Source organism: Struthio camelus, chromosome 1 (assembly GCF_040807025.1).
Source record: "Struthio camelus isolate bStrCam1 chromosome 1, bStrCam1.hap1, whole genome shotgun sequence".
In the NCBI taxonomy this organism is placed as follows: Eukaryota; Metazoa; Chordata; class Aves; order Struthioniformes; family Struthionidae; genus Struthio; species Struthio camelus.
The window spans coordinates 61,467,574-61,485,704 of NC_090942.1; the positions used below are offsets into that span (position 1 = coordinate 61,467,574).

The following is an 18,131-nucleotide window of genomic DNA, read 5'->3' on the forward strand; positions in this document are numbered from 1 at the left end:
CACCGACTCTCATGTTGGAAGTTGGTTTGGGGAAGAAATAGAAACAAAAGCAAAGAGAAAGAGGAACGCTTTCCCCGGTAGCCCGCCAGGAAGGGAGGCGATTGGGGTCCCTAGATGCACATCCTTTCCCTGGACGCCCCTCCAGGGCAACAGGTGGTTCCCTCTGTAACAGCTTTTGCATAATAACTACACAGTTTTCATCACGAGCTGCTCAAACCTGTTGCTGGTTGTTCCTGCTTATTGATGCTGTTGGTACTGACGTACGCACGCGGCGATCAGAGCAGGGATGGCATTGCCCGCTGGTCGTTAAGCGCCGTGCACGCACATTATTTGATCCCCTACCATAAATCAAAAGCTACACCCAAAGGGTAGGAAAGGCCAGGGTGGGGGCAGGCGAGAAGGGGATAATTGCTATGCTCTCAAGAGAAGCTGCTGTAACACCACCACGGGCAGGTGCGAGGCCATGACAGCAACAGCCGCAGTGGCTCTGCAAGCACTGCTCCAGCGGTGGGGGGACGGGTACAGAGGCACCAGCCAAGGGCAGCCTCCAAACTGCAAAAGGCAGGTCCCCGGCATGACAAAGGCAATGGCACCTGAGGCACTGGGCAACAAGGTTTACTAAAACCAGAAGTTCTTAGCACCAGCTTCAGGGGTTTATGAAACAACCAGTTACAATCAAAACACCACACCTGCTAGAAGGGATACAGCACAGCTGCAAACTCACCTAAACCGTGAAACAAAGGCTAATTAGTCTTTACGTTTCATAGTGATTTAAATGACATCAATCTAACATACATTACCGCCAACACTGCATGGAAAAAATAGATCAAAAATAACATACAGAAGGCTGGGAAGAAAAATTATCTAGCTGCTAATTAAATGCCAAAAGTGTACGGCTCACTCAAGCTGAAGAGGTAAGAAAAAGCAGACAAGGTGTGATAGAGGAAGCCAGTGTATGAGAACATAACAACTTCCTGGCTGACAATTATGCCTATGTTTCATGACTGGGAAATTAAAGTGTCTAGTTCTCTCACTTTGCTTAAATTAGTTGGGGGAGGGGGGAATCTAAATTCAGGAATGAGGTAGGGATACGATGAAGCAAGATATGCTGCATCTGAAAAAGAAAAATGTGTGTATACTCATTTAGTTAGAAACCATGCAGTAGCCTTTTTAAGGAACAGATTAGAATCACATAAGCTTCTATCAAACAGAATTTTGTCCCTAAGTTCCTAGATCAAAGTTACCTCCAGATGAAATCTGGACAGCACGACTTTTACAGTTTTTTTTGAAACCTGGAATTACTGATCTTATTTCACTAATATCCTTTCACCTCTGTACCTTGCTTTCAGGGAATATATGCATTCACATACACTTCACAAATCACTATGAGGACAAACTAGAAGAGTTTCCCAGGTGCTTCTGGAACCAGAGAGGGGATTTTTTTTTTTTTTTAAACTTTGTATCACAAAATATAGGGGAAAAAGCATGCAGCAAAATCGTAACATAAAACTTTCCTAAATATTCAGAACAAAAATCTCATTGCCTTTTAGGAAAGGGTTATCCTCTCTCCCTTCAATATGCATCTCAGTTCCTCCTCTTTTCTCAACTTGTCTTTACACTATTATCAAGTAGGTTAGGAAGAAGATACAACTTCTAGTCTGGACTTGACACAAAATCCTATTCAAGGAGATTACATGCGTTGACCCAGTCTTCAATTCACTTCCAAGGTCCTTAAACTTGCCCTTAATACTATATAATCTCTGTTTTCTTGGCTCCCAAAGTCTCCTCAATTATCTCTCTTAACTATCTCTTACTGCTCCTGCATTTCAAGCTCCATAAAACTCTTTCACGTATTTAACCAACGTGCTTCTTTGGTATAGTCAAGCGTCAAATTCAAGATAATTGTGCACTTTAGTGCAACACAGTCCTTGAGGATGATGCACTCAAATGTTTAAAGTTTACAGTCCGAACAACATAAGTTTTTAATTTGTTTGTCTGCATTAAACATTACTCTTCATAATGGTCTACACTCAAATTCTCAAAAACATGTAGGAAGAGAGAAAGACGACAGGCTGGGTTGGGGGGGGGGGGGGGGAGAGTGGGAGACCTTCAAAAACAATCACATTACCTGAACAAAAACAGAACAAAAGAAAGGTAAGGCAGCCAAATCACAGCTTGAATTGTCACCGAAAGTATATTGTTCAAAGATAATAGACCAAATTAAACCCCAGTGACCCTACCACATCTATGTAACACAGCATACAAAATGACTCATTTTGACTTTCAGAATGTAGGTTCAGTTTGCAATAAGTGATTACTCAGAATAAACATGCAATTTAAACATACTTGAATGTTTCTATTGGACCAAATGTGCTTAACAAAATGTGCTGTAAATAATGAATCCACTATATTGTTTTCACCAACAAAGGCATTTTTCATTAAAATGTTAACAACATTTGTATGAGGAGTTTTTATACAGACTTGCCTTGCTCAATTAAAAGTGTACCTTCTTAAATCATTGCTTCTAGATAAACACACTATCAAGAAACTCCTAGCTGAAGCAAATACTTGTCATAAGCAAAATTTCCATCCTTCTCATGAGTTCCTTTAAGGCATATATTAGCAGCACAGCAACTTTACTATGGTTAAACACATGCTAAATAACATCTAGCTTTAGATATATCCAAATACAAATTACTTTAAATGTAAAAAAGTAAAAAGTTTCGAAACCTTTCCAAACTTCAGAATTCCTATGCTGTGTCAACATATGCCTACGTGCAAGGGTTTTTTGTTTTTTGTTTTTTGTTTTTTTTTTAAAAGATCATACTAACTTCCTGGGACAACATTTAATTCTAGAACTTCCCCTATTTTGAGCATGGTGTTGAGATGCATTGCATTTGTCGCCTGTCCTAATACATTAAGTAATTAAGTGCATCATCTATCACATACCAACATACATCAGGAGAGAAGTAATAACATACACACATATCCACGACATGAATGCTCAATCCACGACATGAATGCTCAACACACACATGTATTTTTAAGCACATCAATAGAAGAATAAGTATCCCTCATTTTCAGTACTCAATGCACTTTTAGTGCAAACTATTATGGGACCTGAAACAAAAGTGTTTTAAATAACTAGTTTTTCAAGATTTCATTTTGACTGATAAGACTTGTTTGACAAGTGAAAATAGTTCGAGTTATTCTAACTCCATGCACGGACACTTACTGCAGAATAGGAACGTGCAGATGTTTTGTTCAGTGCACATATCTAAGCATAACTAGGAGTGGCATTTTAGCACAGGCAAGGATAAGTTATTTGAGCTTTCTCTCTGAAGAGACACATCAAAATGCTCACAAACACATTCCTTTCTTAGCTTAACACAAGCACACTGAAAATGAATCTGTGAACTGAAATCAAACATGATGCCTTCACCTCATAAAGAACAGTTCATTCACATGAACTGTTTGGGCTATTTCTTCACAGTAGCTATGAACTCTTATTACACTTTACACCAAAGCGTGTCAATTATGAGCTACTTAAATCCCTACGGGAACAGGTCATGTTTCTGAGTTTGCAGTCTAAAAGAACTTCTTCCTCTCAACCTGACAGTCAAAGAGGGAAGCCCTTTCCTCTTCACCTTGAAGAAATACAAAAATAACACGACATGACTTTATTAAAAAGACATAGAAAGGGCATATAAATTATTTTATCAGGTAAGAGCGTCAGTCCAAGTTTCTGCATCTGGTCTTCAGCCTCCCTTGGACAAACCAAAGGAAGAAAAAAATCTGCTATTCATTTCACACCTTACACGGTTTGCTACTGTATGCATGACTGAGGTGATAGAGAAAGATAAAAACAGCTTATTTATTGCAACATAGAAGATGCCCATGCTAGACAGTGTATGCCTGAGAAACATATCTGTCTTCAAGCAACATCCTTAGAGGGCATCACATACCTATTTGCTATTTTGCTCAAGGCTATCTAATTATTTTAATGATATTTAAAATTTTCATGTGAGCTTCTGAAGATCACATTCTTTAGAAGAAATTGACATAAAAGTCTTATCTGTATACTCCAAACCACAACCTTCCCTGCCGCCAATCATGAAAAGTCTGCTTGGGATCCAAAAATCTAAGCTAGATGTTTTGCCCCTCTGCATCCTAACGGTGACTGCCAGAAACCGATTCACATAACACAGATCATAGTTTTAACTAAGATGCAACTGAAATAAACTGGTATCATCAAGGCAGAAATTCAAAAGCTAAATAACTAATCGTTAACTGTTAACAAAACAACCAAAACTAAACATCACGTCAGGCAGCAATCCTGGCTGTGCAATATCAACAGGACTAAAGACTTTCTCCAGGGAAGAAGTCAGCAGCTGGCTGTTAAAAAGGTAGCAGCATTTTTATTTGCAAGAAACACTAAAAGTAACTTTCTTACAAGTAACTCTTTTTTAAGGCTTAAATTAAATCTTGTTTTGGAGTTATTTTTAGGAACGATGAACACCCAGAAACAATCACACAGATCCATCCTTGCAGGTATGAAACGAGGACAGTTACTGGGAATTGACTAAAAATCCAAAGACTTATCTTTCAGGTGTCATTCACACCTGAAAATGGTGGGGTTAAATCATTAACAATCAAAGAACTTCAATTTCAAATTTATTCTGTATTTTTTCTGAACTGACTCAGATTCTGAATTTAAACTGCTAAGAAAGGCAGTAGCATTAGCTTTCACTATCACTACAACACAAAAAAAAAGAATCTAGTTAGAGTTCCCCAACTCTAAGGAAGAAGAAAAAACAAAAAACCCAGAAATAAAGAGTAAAAAGACAGTACTAAAAATTGTTTTGTTTCTAACTAGTATTTTTAACCTAGCAATTGTCAGCTTTTGGCAAGTCATCCAAACTTCTGCTTAACCAGTCTTTCAAAATACCTTCTATCTAATCACGAGGCCTCATGCCAAGTCTTTAATTTCAACCTTTCCAACAAAAGGAAAGCACCATCAAACAAGAGACTATGTCGTTACGGATGTTTGATCACCACCTAGGCTTTGTTTATCAGAACTATATAGCTTAAGCAGTCTAATGTCTTCGGTTTTATTTTCCAATTCAAAATTTTTTTTTAAAAAAACATTGCTATCAGATTTTCCTGCTTTGTCTTTTAGAGACTTTAGTAAAGAGCTGCAGTCAATGAAAAGAAGGAAGAATATTACACACTGTATAGCATCAACTGTTTTTATGTTTGAATGAGTAAAGTTTACAGTATTAAACACTGATTGCATTAATACATCATATAACATTTATTTCCATTCATGGAAAAGAGACTATTGAGCCTATATTTAATAATTATCTGCTATTCTGCCATATGTTCAGTCAGGTCATTATAAAGGTCTAATATCATCCAGGTAAATGTATTCCTTTATATTTGCTTCTAGAGGAATCATAAGGCAGATTTCATCTAACAGTTGTACGGAAAACTGAGAAGCATCTGGTATTTGATTTTTCTATACACAATTTCTTAATATCTTATCAGTATATTTTTGTTTGACTTCCCCAAACCAATGTGTCTTAGGCAGCATGCGCAGTATATTCCTGTGAAACTGTAAGAAGATTAAGCTCAGACAGGATTTAAGTGTTATGTACACTCCACATCATCCTTTGGCAGTAGGCCATAGTAATATTTTCCTATTACCAAATCAAGGTCACCCAGAGGCTTGTTTTATTACATTACATTGTTTCAGTGGATATAGCATGCAACTTTCATATCCTAAAAAGGTATGCAATAATGTATTTGATTAGAGTTATATCTTTTAAGCTTTTACACCAGACTGGGCAAAAGTTCATGCTGTTCAACTAAAGACACTTAAGTGAACCGGCTGTGGTAGCCGACGAATCTCCTGTAGGCTTGCTCTATAATCAATGGTGAAAGAAAGACTCCTTTAGAACGCGATTCAGGACTTCAACATCTTTCATAACGGAGTAAAAGCTGATCTGCATGCAAAAACAAATCAAGTAACGTGTGTGTTGCTTGTTTTTTCCCCTTTACCAGTTACAATGGTTACCATTATCTGTAAGTCAAAGCAAAACTGCAATGGAGAAAGCAGACAAGATGCACCCAAGCCCGAGTACAGCTGCAGCATTCATGATTACTACAAAACTGGTTCTTAAGTAACAAATTGAAATTTGAACTCTGAAAAAGGATGAAAGAAGGGGCATATAACAAAAATTAAGATAAAGCAATATTTAATCTCCATACATCTTTTTCAAGCCTAGTCCTTTAGGGAGCATCTTTGAAGCTAAGTGGTAAAGATATTCTCACAGACATAGAGAGGCAGAATACCAACTATAGCAAGAGTTACTGCTGTATTAAGAAGAAACTAAATTTGAATCTATCTAGCTTACATTGAACAAAACTATCATTTCCTTACATATCACTCCTCATTAAATTCTTTCTGGCTGAACTACTTCTTCCAAATTATCATTCCCCAGGAAAGGAAGCATACAATAGTTTCTTCTGTCCTGTTCCAGGAGCATTCATAGTCTTTCAAATAGCCATGTGCATTTAGCTCCTACTTTGTGAACCATACTTTATATAAAAAGCTACTTTATAGCAAATGAAGTATTTAGTCTCAGTAAAGATTTAGATCTAAATTCCACATTCAAAAAGTACTTATAGTTCCCTCATTCCTGTACATCTAGCAACAAACTTCTCAAATTACTTGCTTGTTACAAAGGTCAGCCTTCTGGTGAGATCAGGCTAGCAGACTTGCAGCTTCTTAAAGCTCTCCCCCACAGTCTTCCATTCTTTTTAATATACATGTTTAATGTTTATTTTTCTCTAATCCTCTAATTCCGGTCTGACAGATGGAAGTCCTTGTTACTTGCCTTATGCCAACTCTTTCCAGAAACATAAGACGCATAAGCTGTTCTCCTGAACATCATAGCCTCATAAGGCCTACCCAAATCCTGCCTTTCCCATCACCACTCACAGATTTTACTTGAAAAAGACAATATACTATTGACTCTATGCTAACTAGTGTGGAGCAGCTCACATTTATAGACCTGTGCAGAGCGCAGTGGCTGGAACCACATGGCACAGCGCTTAGGCCTCGGCCTTCTCTGCCCCCTAAACACTGCACCAAGGCCCGACAATGCCATTAGTCAGCTGTGTTTTTCTCCACTCAAAGAATTCGGGATAAGGTAAAATGGTATTACATTGCATTATGGTACAGAGCCTGCCAAAGCAGCACTCTTCGGTAAGATGCCAAGCAAGTATGAGGACCACTGAGAACAGTGGAGGGCATAACGCCTACCAGGATAGCACAGGAGAACTGACTCCCTGCAGACTCACCCACATTGCTGACAACCCCTCACGCAAGCTGTCTTGAAAACAGCACCTGGGCTTCATATCAGAAGAAACTAGTTGGATCCCTAAAAGAAAGCCCGGGAGCAAACCAGCGTATTGGCAGCGTGGACTGCTAGGGAAATAGGACCTAGATGCATATTACAGAACCCAGTTATTTGACAGTAGAGACTTAAATAAGTTTCAAGCTGCTTATTCTCACGTGCCTAAGTTCTCTTGTTTAAATGAGCTGCTCATAAGGCTTGATACAATTAAACCAGACTTGGCCTGCTTTTTATTCTTGCCACCAAACAAAATAGCTCAGTCACATTACTCTCCAGTCTAACCCATCCATGAGAAAATAACAGCTATGCCTCATTTCAGATAAACTTTGCAGAAGTATTTCTGCAAAGTTTATTAATATTCCAGAAAAAAACCAAGATGACATAAAAGCGTTATAGCAAGATATAGTCCTGTGCAAGTGGATGCTGAAGAACAAGTTTTATGCTGCCTTCTAGTGACTTATCATGGAATTATATAAGTAAATAGGTTCCTCATATCTGAAAAATCTATTATACCAAGAAAAAAGAATTACAGAAAGCTCTGAAACCTACTAGCACACAGAAGAATTGGTAGGAAGTTCAGATACCAGAAAAATACCCGAAGGCTACTCCTAAAAGTTTTAATTAAAGCTGACTGGATTTCATCTTGGCAGTGCTTCCCTTACAGTGGTCAGACATGCAGTATTATCCTGACTTTCCATTACTGCCCTTATGAATCAAGATGACCAAGATTTTTTCCAAACTGGTCTTTCAAAATTGAAATTAGTCATTTACATCTGAACGCAAGGTAAACATGAACAGAGTTCTGGGTTTTGCAGTATAAGAGATATGGTGCTACTAGAGCGAGTTCAGTGAGGGGCTACTAAGATGATTAATGGACTGAAATCTCTCTCATATGAGGAAATGCCGAGAGAGCTGGCACTGTTTAGTCTGAAGAAGAGAAGTCACAGGGGGTATTATCAATGCATATAAATATCTGAAGGAAGGGTGAAAAGAGGACGGGGCTAGACACTTTCCCTTGGTGTCCAGCAACAGGATGAGAGGCAATGAGCACAAACTGGAACACAGGAAGTTCTGTCTGAACATAAGGAAAAGTTTTCACTGTAAGGGTAACAGAGCACTGGAATAGGTTGCCCAGAGAGGTTGTGGAGCCCCAACCTTAGAGACACTCAAAGGCTGCCTGGACAGGGTCCTGAGCAACATGCTCTAGCTGACCCTTGGACAGCATAATCTCGAGGTCCCTTCCAACCTCAACTGTTTGGTGATTCTGTGAAAATTTGTTCAGGTTTGATTAATAACAGTGTAGAAAAATCAACATTTAAAAAAAAAAAAAAACACCAAAAAAATCCCATATAAGTGAAACACCTTTATTTATTAAGTTATGTAAGCCCAGTATGGCTCACTTCATACTGGCAATAGCCTTCACTTCAAAGTCTAAGTCCGATCAAAAAGATACACTCACTGAGCTCAGTAAATAATTTCCACTGTACAATATTAAAATATAAGTCAAGGCTGAAATAACAGCTGAAAAAATTCAAATAACCTTTAGATAAAAACACTATCTTCATCTGCCAGAAGAGTAGCAGTTCCCTGGACTACAGAAGGTCAGAATCAAACTGGGCTCAATGACTAAACTGAAGTATCTCACTTCAAGCAACTAAATTAAATGAATATTAAAAAAAAACACACATTAGAATGTTCCACTTAACCATACTACATCAATAACAAGCAATACTCCATCACCTCTGCAGAAGTGACAGTAGTTTAGATGAAGTTTTCAATCTTCATGAAATAATAGTTCCTTAGAACTGTTCCCTTCTTCCCCCCCATTTTACCTGTCTCCCTATTCCTTTCATTAAAAGGGAAGGAAATATCAAAATTCACCTCCTCGACACCACTGTCAGATTTCTGACTCCCTAGTAGACTGCTGAAAAGCTAGAGGCAGACAACTGAAAAACAATACCTGACATATGACCATATTATTTTTTCCATTTTGCTTGTGCCAGCATCAGAATTAGTTGTAACACAGAAGGGTTGGGGGGAGGCAGAAGGGAAGGTTGCCAACTAAGAACAAGAAGAGTTAGGGATGGGGAACCAACCCCACCTTCCTGAAGGTTGCTATTCTTTCTTGAAGACAAAGTCGTTAAAAAAACAAGAAGAGCAGCTGAATATCTAGCAGACAGAAACCATGCAAATCTTTTCCAGAGAAAAGATCCACTTCTTCAGAGTAAAGAAATATATATATATTTTTTTTTCCTTAAGTTATTCCCATAGCCAAAAATGACAGGGGAGCATTTGTAGCCTCTGAACTGGAGACTTAATCACCACTGATAAATAAGTATTATTGCTATGCAGGACCTTCAGAAGGAAGAAGAGGTGTTCCCCACTAGGGTTAAACTGAAGAAAAACAAACCAACCAACTAACCTTAGGTGCTTTAATCCCCATGCTTCAAGACCAAGGGGTAAGAGAAAAGAAAAAGAAAACTAGGAACTTTGCAGTTTTCCTTACTGCATTGCTCATAACCTAATCATTTCCTTATACCATTTGTAAGAAGAAGGTTTCAATATGAATCAACAAAAATAGTTTCTTAAAGTAGGTCGTTGCTCTAGCAACCAGTAGGCTGTTTGGACTACTCCCTGCCACAATGACCTACTTTTCTAGTTATACATAACTGTTGTAGTAGGAGCTGAAATTCTACTTCACTTTTGAAATGTTCTGAGGATTTATATATTGCAGTTGAACTTTATTTCTAAAAAAGACAGATAAAGGCTTCCAGCATTTACAAGTAGCAGACCGGTTACATTGATCTGTGCTGCATTTAAAAGCTCTGTCTACTAAAGGTTAAAATGAAGTCTAATATCTGTTCCAAGCTCAAAGAGTACTAAGTCAATATTCAAAATATGAGGCACTCATAGAAAATAGAATGGGAAGCTGTCAAAATGAACAACTACTTGCAAATAAACATGTCCCAAGCCAGTGTCAATATTTGGCAGCAGTCTTCAGTGTAAACAGACTGCTTCAGCATCAGATCCAAGCAAAAGTTGATGAAGATAATCCTTTATTAGAGGTCTGAATGATATTAAATCTGTGTAAAAGAAAACCAAAAACCTTCAGGAAGGTCAGTTAAAGCTGACACATTATGTTTTAAAAACATGTTTAACCCTGCATGAACCGTGGAGCAGGAACATACACAGGTACAACACAAACCCAGGAAGCAACACTGACAATCAGTTTTCCGTTTACTGTTGCTATTAATGACCATTAACCTTATGACAGTGAAGAAAAGTTTACCAGCACAACTTTTCATTGAAAAGTTTTCAGGTTAGCTCTACGGAACTAAGCCTGCAAAGCTTCAAATTTCAGTCACCCTGATTTGTGCCACAGGTATTTTTAGTCAATTTATACAAGCCCTGAATTCAAAAGCTTTCATTCCAGTTAAAAATCTTTTTTAAGAGGCAAGAACAGTGGACTAAAACTTTCAAATGGAAGACAACACATTCCAACCAGAGGCAAGCCAGGCATTACCATATGATCCTAACTAAAACCTCAGTTAAGATAAAAGATGTGACAGAGGTAACTCATATTAACAAAAACATTAAAGCCTCCCCAAATTTACTTTACCTTAAGCCCTGTAAGTTCATCAGGAAAAACACTGGAACCCATGACAAAACAGTACTCTGAGTGGAAACATTTTTGAAATTCCCCCCACCTTCATTCTGGAATAAAGCATATATAATGAAGTCACGACTCCTGCAAATAGCACTCTCTTCAAACAGAGCAGCAGGAAAAACACAACTTTCATTGCACCGGTGGCAAGCAGTACAACAGCAGCAAGAGGTCCTGCAAATGTAGATGTCTGGAGGATTTAAAAAAAAAAAAAAAAAAAAAAAAGAGAGAAGTGGAAGAAGAGTCATAAAAAAGGTTGCTGCTGCAAGAGCACCAGCTGATCAGCAATAACAGTTTTCAGTTCGAAAGCCTGACCGCCAGTGCCAAAAAAGTGAAGTCCATTGTGCTGTCTCCTATAGAAGAGGCAAAGAACTTCAGTAAGGTTTTTAGTCAATGCAGCACTGGAGAACATTTCTTTGGCAAACTAAAAAAAGCCTCCGAGTTAGGACCAAAAAAAGAAAGGTTGATGGCATTACATTTGGAAAAAAAAATGCAAGAAGCCAAACCCTAAAACATGAAGAAGAGAAAGTTCTATGTTATCTCCACAAACCCTTGGTTTTCTCATGATTTAGCAAAAACACACTACTACTAAAATAAAATACAATACTTCTCAACAGTAAGTTTATTTGAAACTTCCTTTCTGTAAGCCAGTTGCTATCAAATATACAAATGAAAAAACCTCTGCTCACTGAGACGCAACCATGACCGGATGATCAAGACAGACTAATTTTTATATGGGTCTCCTGAGATTATGACAGCCTTGAAATAAAAGGAGAAAATACACATTATCAAAAGCTGAACCATTAATGCCGTAATAATTTAAAACTTTCTTTTCTCATGAACCAAAGAAACTACACGTTAGTAGATGTTTCCAGTTCACACCAGTTAAAGAGCACACAGGAGAAAAAAAAAAAAAAATGGAAAAGTCACCCAAAGTCCTCTTTTAAAAAAAAAAAAAAAAAAAAAAGCACTCACTGGGTTTGGGATATACTGTATAATAGCAGTATAAGCAAAGAACTAAGCTGTCTAAGAAGAAACACAGATAAAGTACTTGATGCTAGATCTTAACAAGCATGCCACCTACTGAAAAATAATGTTGGAAAGTCAAAGGATTTAGTCCTAGACAACATGAATAAAACAAATACTTCGGATAACATCCTTTGCTTGATTATCCTTCATTAAAACTAGGATGGTTTCAACTTCTTGAGTTCACTAGTAGAAAGACTCACAAAAAGAAAAAAAACAAAATACAACCTTCTTTCCATACACAAAGATCCCTCTGGAACTTCAATGGCAAAAAGTAGTCTGTAAAATATTTTATTTTAAATGCATATCTCAATTCTGCAGTCAGTCACATCTCTCCCATGCAAGAGCAATAACGAGAACAGAATAGTAGGAAATCTCTGCTAAATGCCATGTTATTCTCTTTTTCCTACTTTAAGATAGCTAATTTAAGAAAGTCACTGAAAACCTGTTCATACACAGAAATATACTCTTAGAAAACTGGAGTTTATTTATTCTTAACAATGTTAAGGATGAAGAATTTACACACAAATAGTATCTCAGTCTAGAGGAAGCTCACAAGAGAAAATAGCCTCTTAGCACAGAAAATTTTTGCTCCCTTCTTCAATTAATCCAAAGTATCGGAAAGTTAATCATTGACTCCTTTAATGTCAGTTATCAAAATGGAGTTTCGCAATTTTCTGTAGACTTCTCCGGTATTTCAGAACCGCACAGACTGCAGAACTGAGGTAAGCCTGCCATGGTGCTGTACATCTTTAGTACATAGCAAAATCGCAACCGTGAAGACTGTGATCATGCGTTGCAAAGTATACAGGACATGAAGTAATAGGCAATCTATATGAAGGAGTTACCTATTTATTTATGCATCTTTCTGATAGAGGTTGCCCTCTCATTTCTGTTCTTATGATCGTTCATTCACCTCTCTCTTAATTGCAGTAAAGCATGACCTGGCTTCCAGAGTTCTCTTGCATTTACTGTAGTAATTGTGCAAGCTCACTGCAAATCAACTTACTTCCTCATTTTACTTTAAGACTAATATTCTTCCCATCACTGCTAGCTTTCTAAGACTGCTATTGGCAACAGAAGGCAGGCAGCATGGTTTAACTCCATCACGAAAACATACCTTCAGTACAAAGTAAGCAGAACGCTGGCATCAGCATTAAGGAAAAGAAATAGCCTGAAAGTGCCTGAACTCCACAGGCTCCTTAATGTAAGAAGTAAAGCGTCTCCCAGGTCACGGATTCCAAGCTTTAGAGAGACACATCTCATAGGTCCTCTAGAGCTCACATGCTTACAGAATCCAAACTACAGGAGCTAACCTTGGCATAACACATAGCCCCATGTGCTAGGAAAACTGCAAATTCAAATAAATGTAGTTACTAGCACAGCTTTTAAAACACAGACAAGTTAAAAATGGTAATAGGTAAGAAAATCCCAATCTTCATTATAGGAGTGGTTCCTAAGTAACCTGTACCATAGATATTTCATCTCCTTCACTGCAGAATCAACAATAATATCACACATTCATACTTCATGACAGCTTTCTCACTGAAGTTTAAACAGAGATTTGTTTCAAATGTTTCTGGTTTTCCTTCTTGAAAGGACAGTTTGTTTTACAAGGAACCAAACCTCCAGAGTGCAAGAGCTTTGCAGCTTTCACTTTTCATGGCCATCCAAGAGCCACACACAGAAACACATGCTAAAAAAGAATGCATGTGACTGAACAGGAGCAGAAATGCTTTCCAACAAATCAAGAAGTGCTCAGACAAAGTATGTTTTAAAGCAGGCCCAGAAAATTACTCTGAGCAACGCATAACACAAGAGCCCAAGTGTCTACAGCATACCACAGAAGTTAAACTTGTAGGACAGTTACCATTCAGATCCATTCTCAACTGGAAGAACGTCCTTTGTTTCTCATAATCTGAGCACATTCCGCTTTATTTTAATGAACAGGTTGTGCTAGCACTTTTCAAAGAGATTATGAGCAATAGTTTGATGCTTGAATTTATTTCTGAAACCCTGAGTTCTAACAAATTCCTATTTCTCACCCAAGCTTACTAATGTAGACGTTCAGGCCTTCTAAATACTGCAACAGTTAAACAAAAAAAGTACTAAAATTAAGAAAAAACATCTGGTTATTTTAGGAAGCTATTTTCACTGCAGCCCAGCTGTTGTCTACACTAAAAAAGCTGATTTGTTAATTTTTAATAATATCTCAGCATTACTAATCAGTGCCTCTCAGATTCATAACTGCTCCAAAAGTATAGATACACATGTTGACTTTTGGCACAACTGTCTTCATTCACACACTTGAAAGAATACTCATATTGATCTATTTTCCCCAGTCCTTTTCACTCTATCCCTCACCTTCAATAAGTCTTTATCCCTACAGAAAGGGACACACACCCCCCTGAAAGATTCTGGGGGTCTAGGAGAGAGGAACATTGCAATTATAGTTCACCTATTGTCCTAGGTGGTAAAGGACCAGAAAGCCAAGAGTATATAGAAGCACATAAACTAATCTTGCTCCTCATCAAAATTCGAGTTCTGAAAAATTAAGTAACATATACCGCATCAGAATACCATGGAGTTCTCACCCCAGTAGTGAGATTCAATCCTTTCCTAGATGTAACCAAAGCTACTGTTATTAAACCTGCTAGAACATAACATGCAACATACTAGACCTAAAAGATACAAAGTCACATACTCCCACATTATTTACACAAAGAATTCATACTCGAGCTGACTTTTGCCTTATTAGTTCACTATAGGAAGGTCACAAAACTCAAGTGAGTTTCTTTCAGTACACAAATTAATACATCAGACTAATAACTTCTGCACTGAATAAATGGCTGCCTTTACTGGCAGCTTGACCTTCTTCATATCACTTGTTATATAACTAACCTGAAAACCTGCCACAACTCACAGGAGAATGGAAGCGAATCATTTTGCTTGATAATGATAAATTCTAATAAACCAAAAACTTGAGATGGCCCAATGATAAAAAAAAAATTTTTGAAGGCAAATATACTTACATGAAAAAATGGCCAAAAGAGGAAGACAATACGTGAAATAATTTGCTTTGAAGAACGGATTCAGAACAAACAATTCATTGACGCTGCCACATAATGATCAGATGAAAACATTGTCCATGTTCTTGATTGTCTACAGAAAGCTACTTCCAGGTTCGCCCTCTCCCTTTCTCACCTTTCCTTTTTATGACAAAAAGCTGTAACACCACAAGCTGCACAGAGGCTACTTTCCTCTGCTCACATGAGGAATGCAGTCTACTGATACTTAGGTAAAATAAAGCAAAAACAAATTGCTGGCCCCAAAAGAAGGAAGACCGAAGCAATCCTATGCAGTTGCTTCTAGAGCACATTTGGCCCTTGCTACGCAGCTCAGGTACAAAGTCCATGCACTACTTTCTTATATACGGCAAACGTTTCACCCAGATCTTCCCTTCATACTCTCAAACCTGGAGAGTGATGATGTAAAGCCAGATCTCTAGAACTTTCAGAATTTCTTAGCCTGAGGAATTAGATTCCTTCAAGATCAGTCTTGCAGTCAACAAGCAAACAGTGCAAACGCTGACTGGAATTTTTGGCCTACAATAACTGCTACTTGGAAAAATGAGTCAGTGAACACTTGTTATGATCTGATTTGAAATTCCACCTGCTCTCTCCAAACCAATCAGTACAGATTTATTCACCCAGTTTAACTGCAGCTATGTTACAGAACCTGGCAATACAAAACCATTCACAAAACTAAGCAAATGAGCATAGTGTTACTCCTCAACTGGTGGAGTGTTATTTTTCACATTCTGACAGTCTGACAAAAAGTAAATTGGGCCTTTCTTCCAACACAGTTCATATATTGTCAAAAAACAGTATTGGCCTAACTTCAAAGGGTATCAACAACTACAAGCCACAGCAGAAACCAGTCACCTTCCAAAAACATCCAATGGTTACTACACATGTGAACAACAATACAGGCCACAGTCATACGGTCATTTTAACCTGAAACAAATCCATACTACCATTGAAAGGAACGGCACCTGTCCTTCCCACTCATGACCCTTCATTACCGCTACCACCTTTACGCTGGCATGATCCACTGAAAACTGATTGCACCAAAATAAGTAAGTAAATTCTCTCTTCCAGTTAGACTGATGAGCTAACCTGGCTCACGCCAGGGCTGCATACCAGCACTATCACGAGCGGATGGAACCACCCCTTTCATCAACAGGGCAGGATTAAAACGATGGTTCAGTGACGTACTTTGTAACTCACAAGACCAGATCACGTAACCCTGTGAACTACTTAGAACATTATAAACTACAGAGGGTGTCACTGAACTGCACGTACTTTTGAAGTACACAATACTTTCTGTAAAAGACCACCAGTGGGGAATTTAGGTATAACATTAGAGGATCTCTCCAGTCTCACAGCCTGCACCCAATAATTTTATTCTGAATGCACTACTACAACCAAGTTATTACTCTGAACTGTACACTTCAAAATTTAGTGTTATAATTACCCTCAACTTAGTGCGCTGGTTGGACAACAACGCTTCAAATTGCTCACCACACTAGAGTTTGAAGCAATTTATTACAAAAGAAAAATAAGCTACAGGTATGTCTATAGTATAGCACAGAAATACCAAAGTTAGCTTGAGGACCTGTTACATACTGTTATAGCAATAGAGTTCAGCACAGGCTACCTATCTTGTAAAAGAAACACCAAAATATCTGCAGAATATATACAAAACTGATCTTACTCCGACATCCAATCTATGTCTGCTTTTATATCTGAGGCAGCACGAGATTTGTTTTCTACATTTATCCTTTAGATAATTAGCTTGACACTAAATATTTCATAAATCAGAAATTTTGGTCCTAAGTAATACAGAATGAAAATAAACTTAAGAGGGCTGTGTTTGCATTAAAGTCATTATTATTCTTTTTATTGTTCTCCCTTTTAAATACCAAGCATTTGTCACCAAGCTCAGACTGTGCATACACATTCTTTCTGTAAATATAATTTAATACAAATCATCCATAAATTAATTCTATCGACAAGTTTTCTTCACCAACCCCACACTAACAAATAGGTCTCCATAGGACAAATCATTACCTACGTGACTTGACACTGTTAATGCATTTTCAAAACCAGATGTACAGAATGGCAAGGAAACTCAGACATCTTTCTCTAGTGTCTGTTAAGTATTAATTAAAAAAAAACAATTCAAAAATGTTGTAATGATTGTCTTGGAAATGAAACAATCTTTTTGTTCAAGTCTTTAATATTTTTAATATGCTTTAAGGTATGAGTGTCAAGAAATACATCATATCATTTCTTTTGCCTGAATCAATATGACCATCTGCCATAACAATAACAACTAACTTTACAGGGTGTTGAACATGTCAATAGTCTCACAAAGTCTACTAGATGCACAAATTTTATCACTTTTAATTTATTAATAAGAATTCTTCTTTTGAAGAATTAAAGAGAAATTCAAAGACTGGCAAAGTAAGACCCTTTTTTTTTTTTTTTTTTTTTTTTAAATCTAGTACTGCATGCCAGCCTTTTAACTAGTCTGTGAAAGACATACGCACACTCAAAAATCAAACTAAAAAAGTAAATAATTAAAGTAAACTCTTACGCAGCAGCCAACTGAATGTTTACACTTAAAATTTGATCAAATGCCATTCTGTACTAAAGCAAGTGCGAAATGAAACCCTCCCATAAATGATATTACTAACACAAGATCTCATTCTCCTTAATATGGAAAAGCCTGTGAGTACATAGGAATACATTTTTTCATAAGTAGGTAATGGTTACTTGTTAAGAGTATGTAAGTTGCATTCTTTTGTCTGCTCTGCTGACACAGTTAGAGGCATGCTAATTCTAATGCCAAAAGTTTAAGGGCAACGAACAAAACTTTAGAACAGTGTTACAGCAATCTTCCATTTAGTATTCCCCCCCTCCCACCATTTCTCCATCACCTTTTACTTTTACAAA

General features: G+C 37.5%; 1 protein-coding gene across 1 annotated transcript in view; it reads right to left on the reverse strand.

Moving 5' to 3' along the window:
- CRY1 (cryptochrome circadian regulator 1) overlaps nucleotides 1–18,131 on the reverse strand; it is a 40,233-nt gene that overhangs the window by 18,556 nt on the left and 3,546 nt on the right. The gene's annotated exons all lie outside the window — the stretch shown is intronic.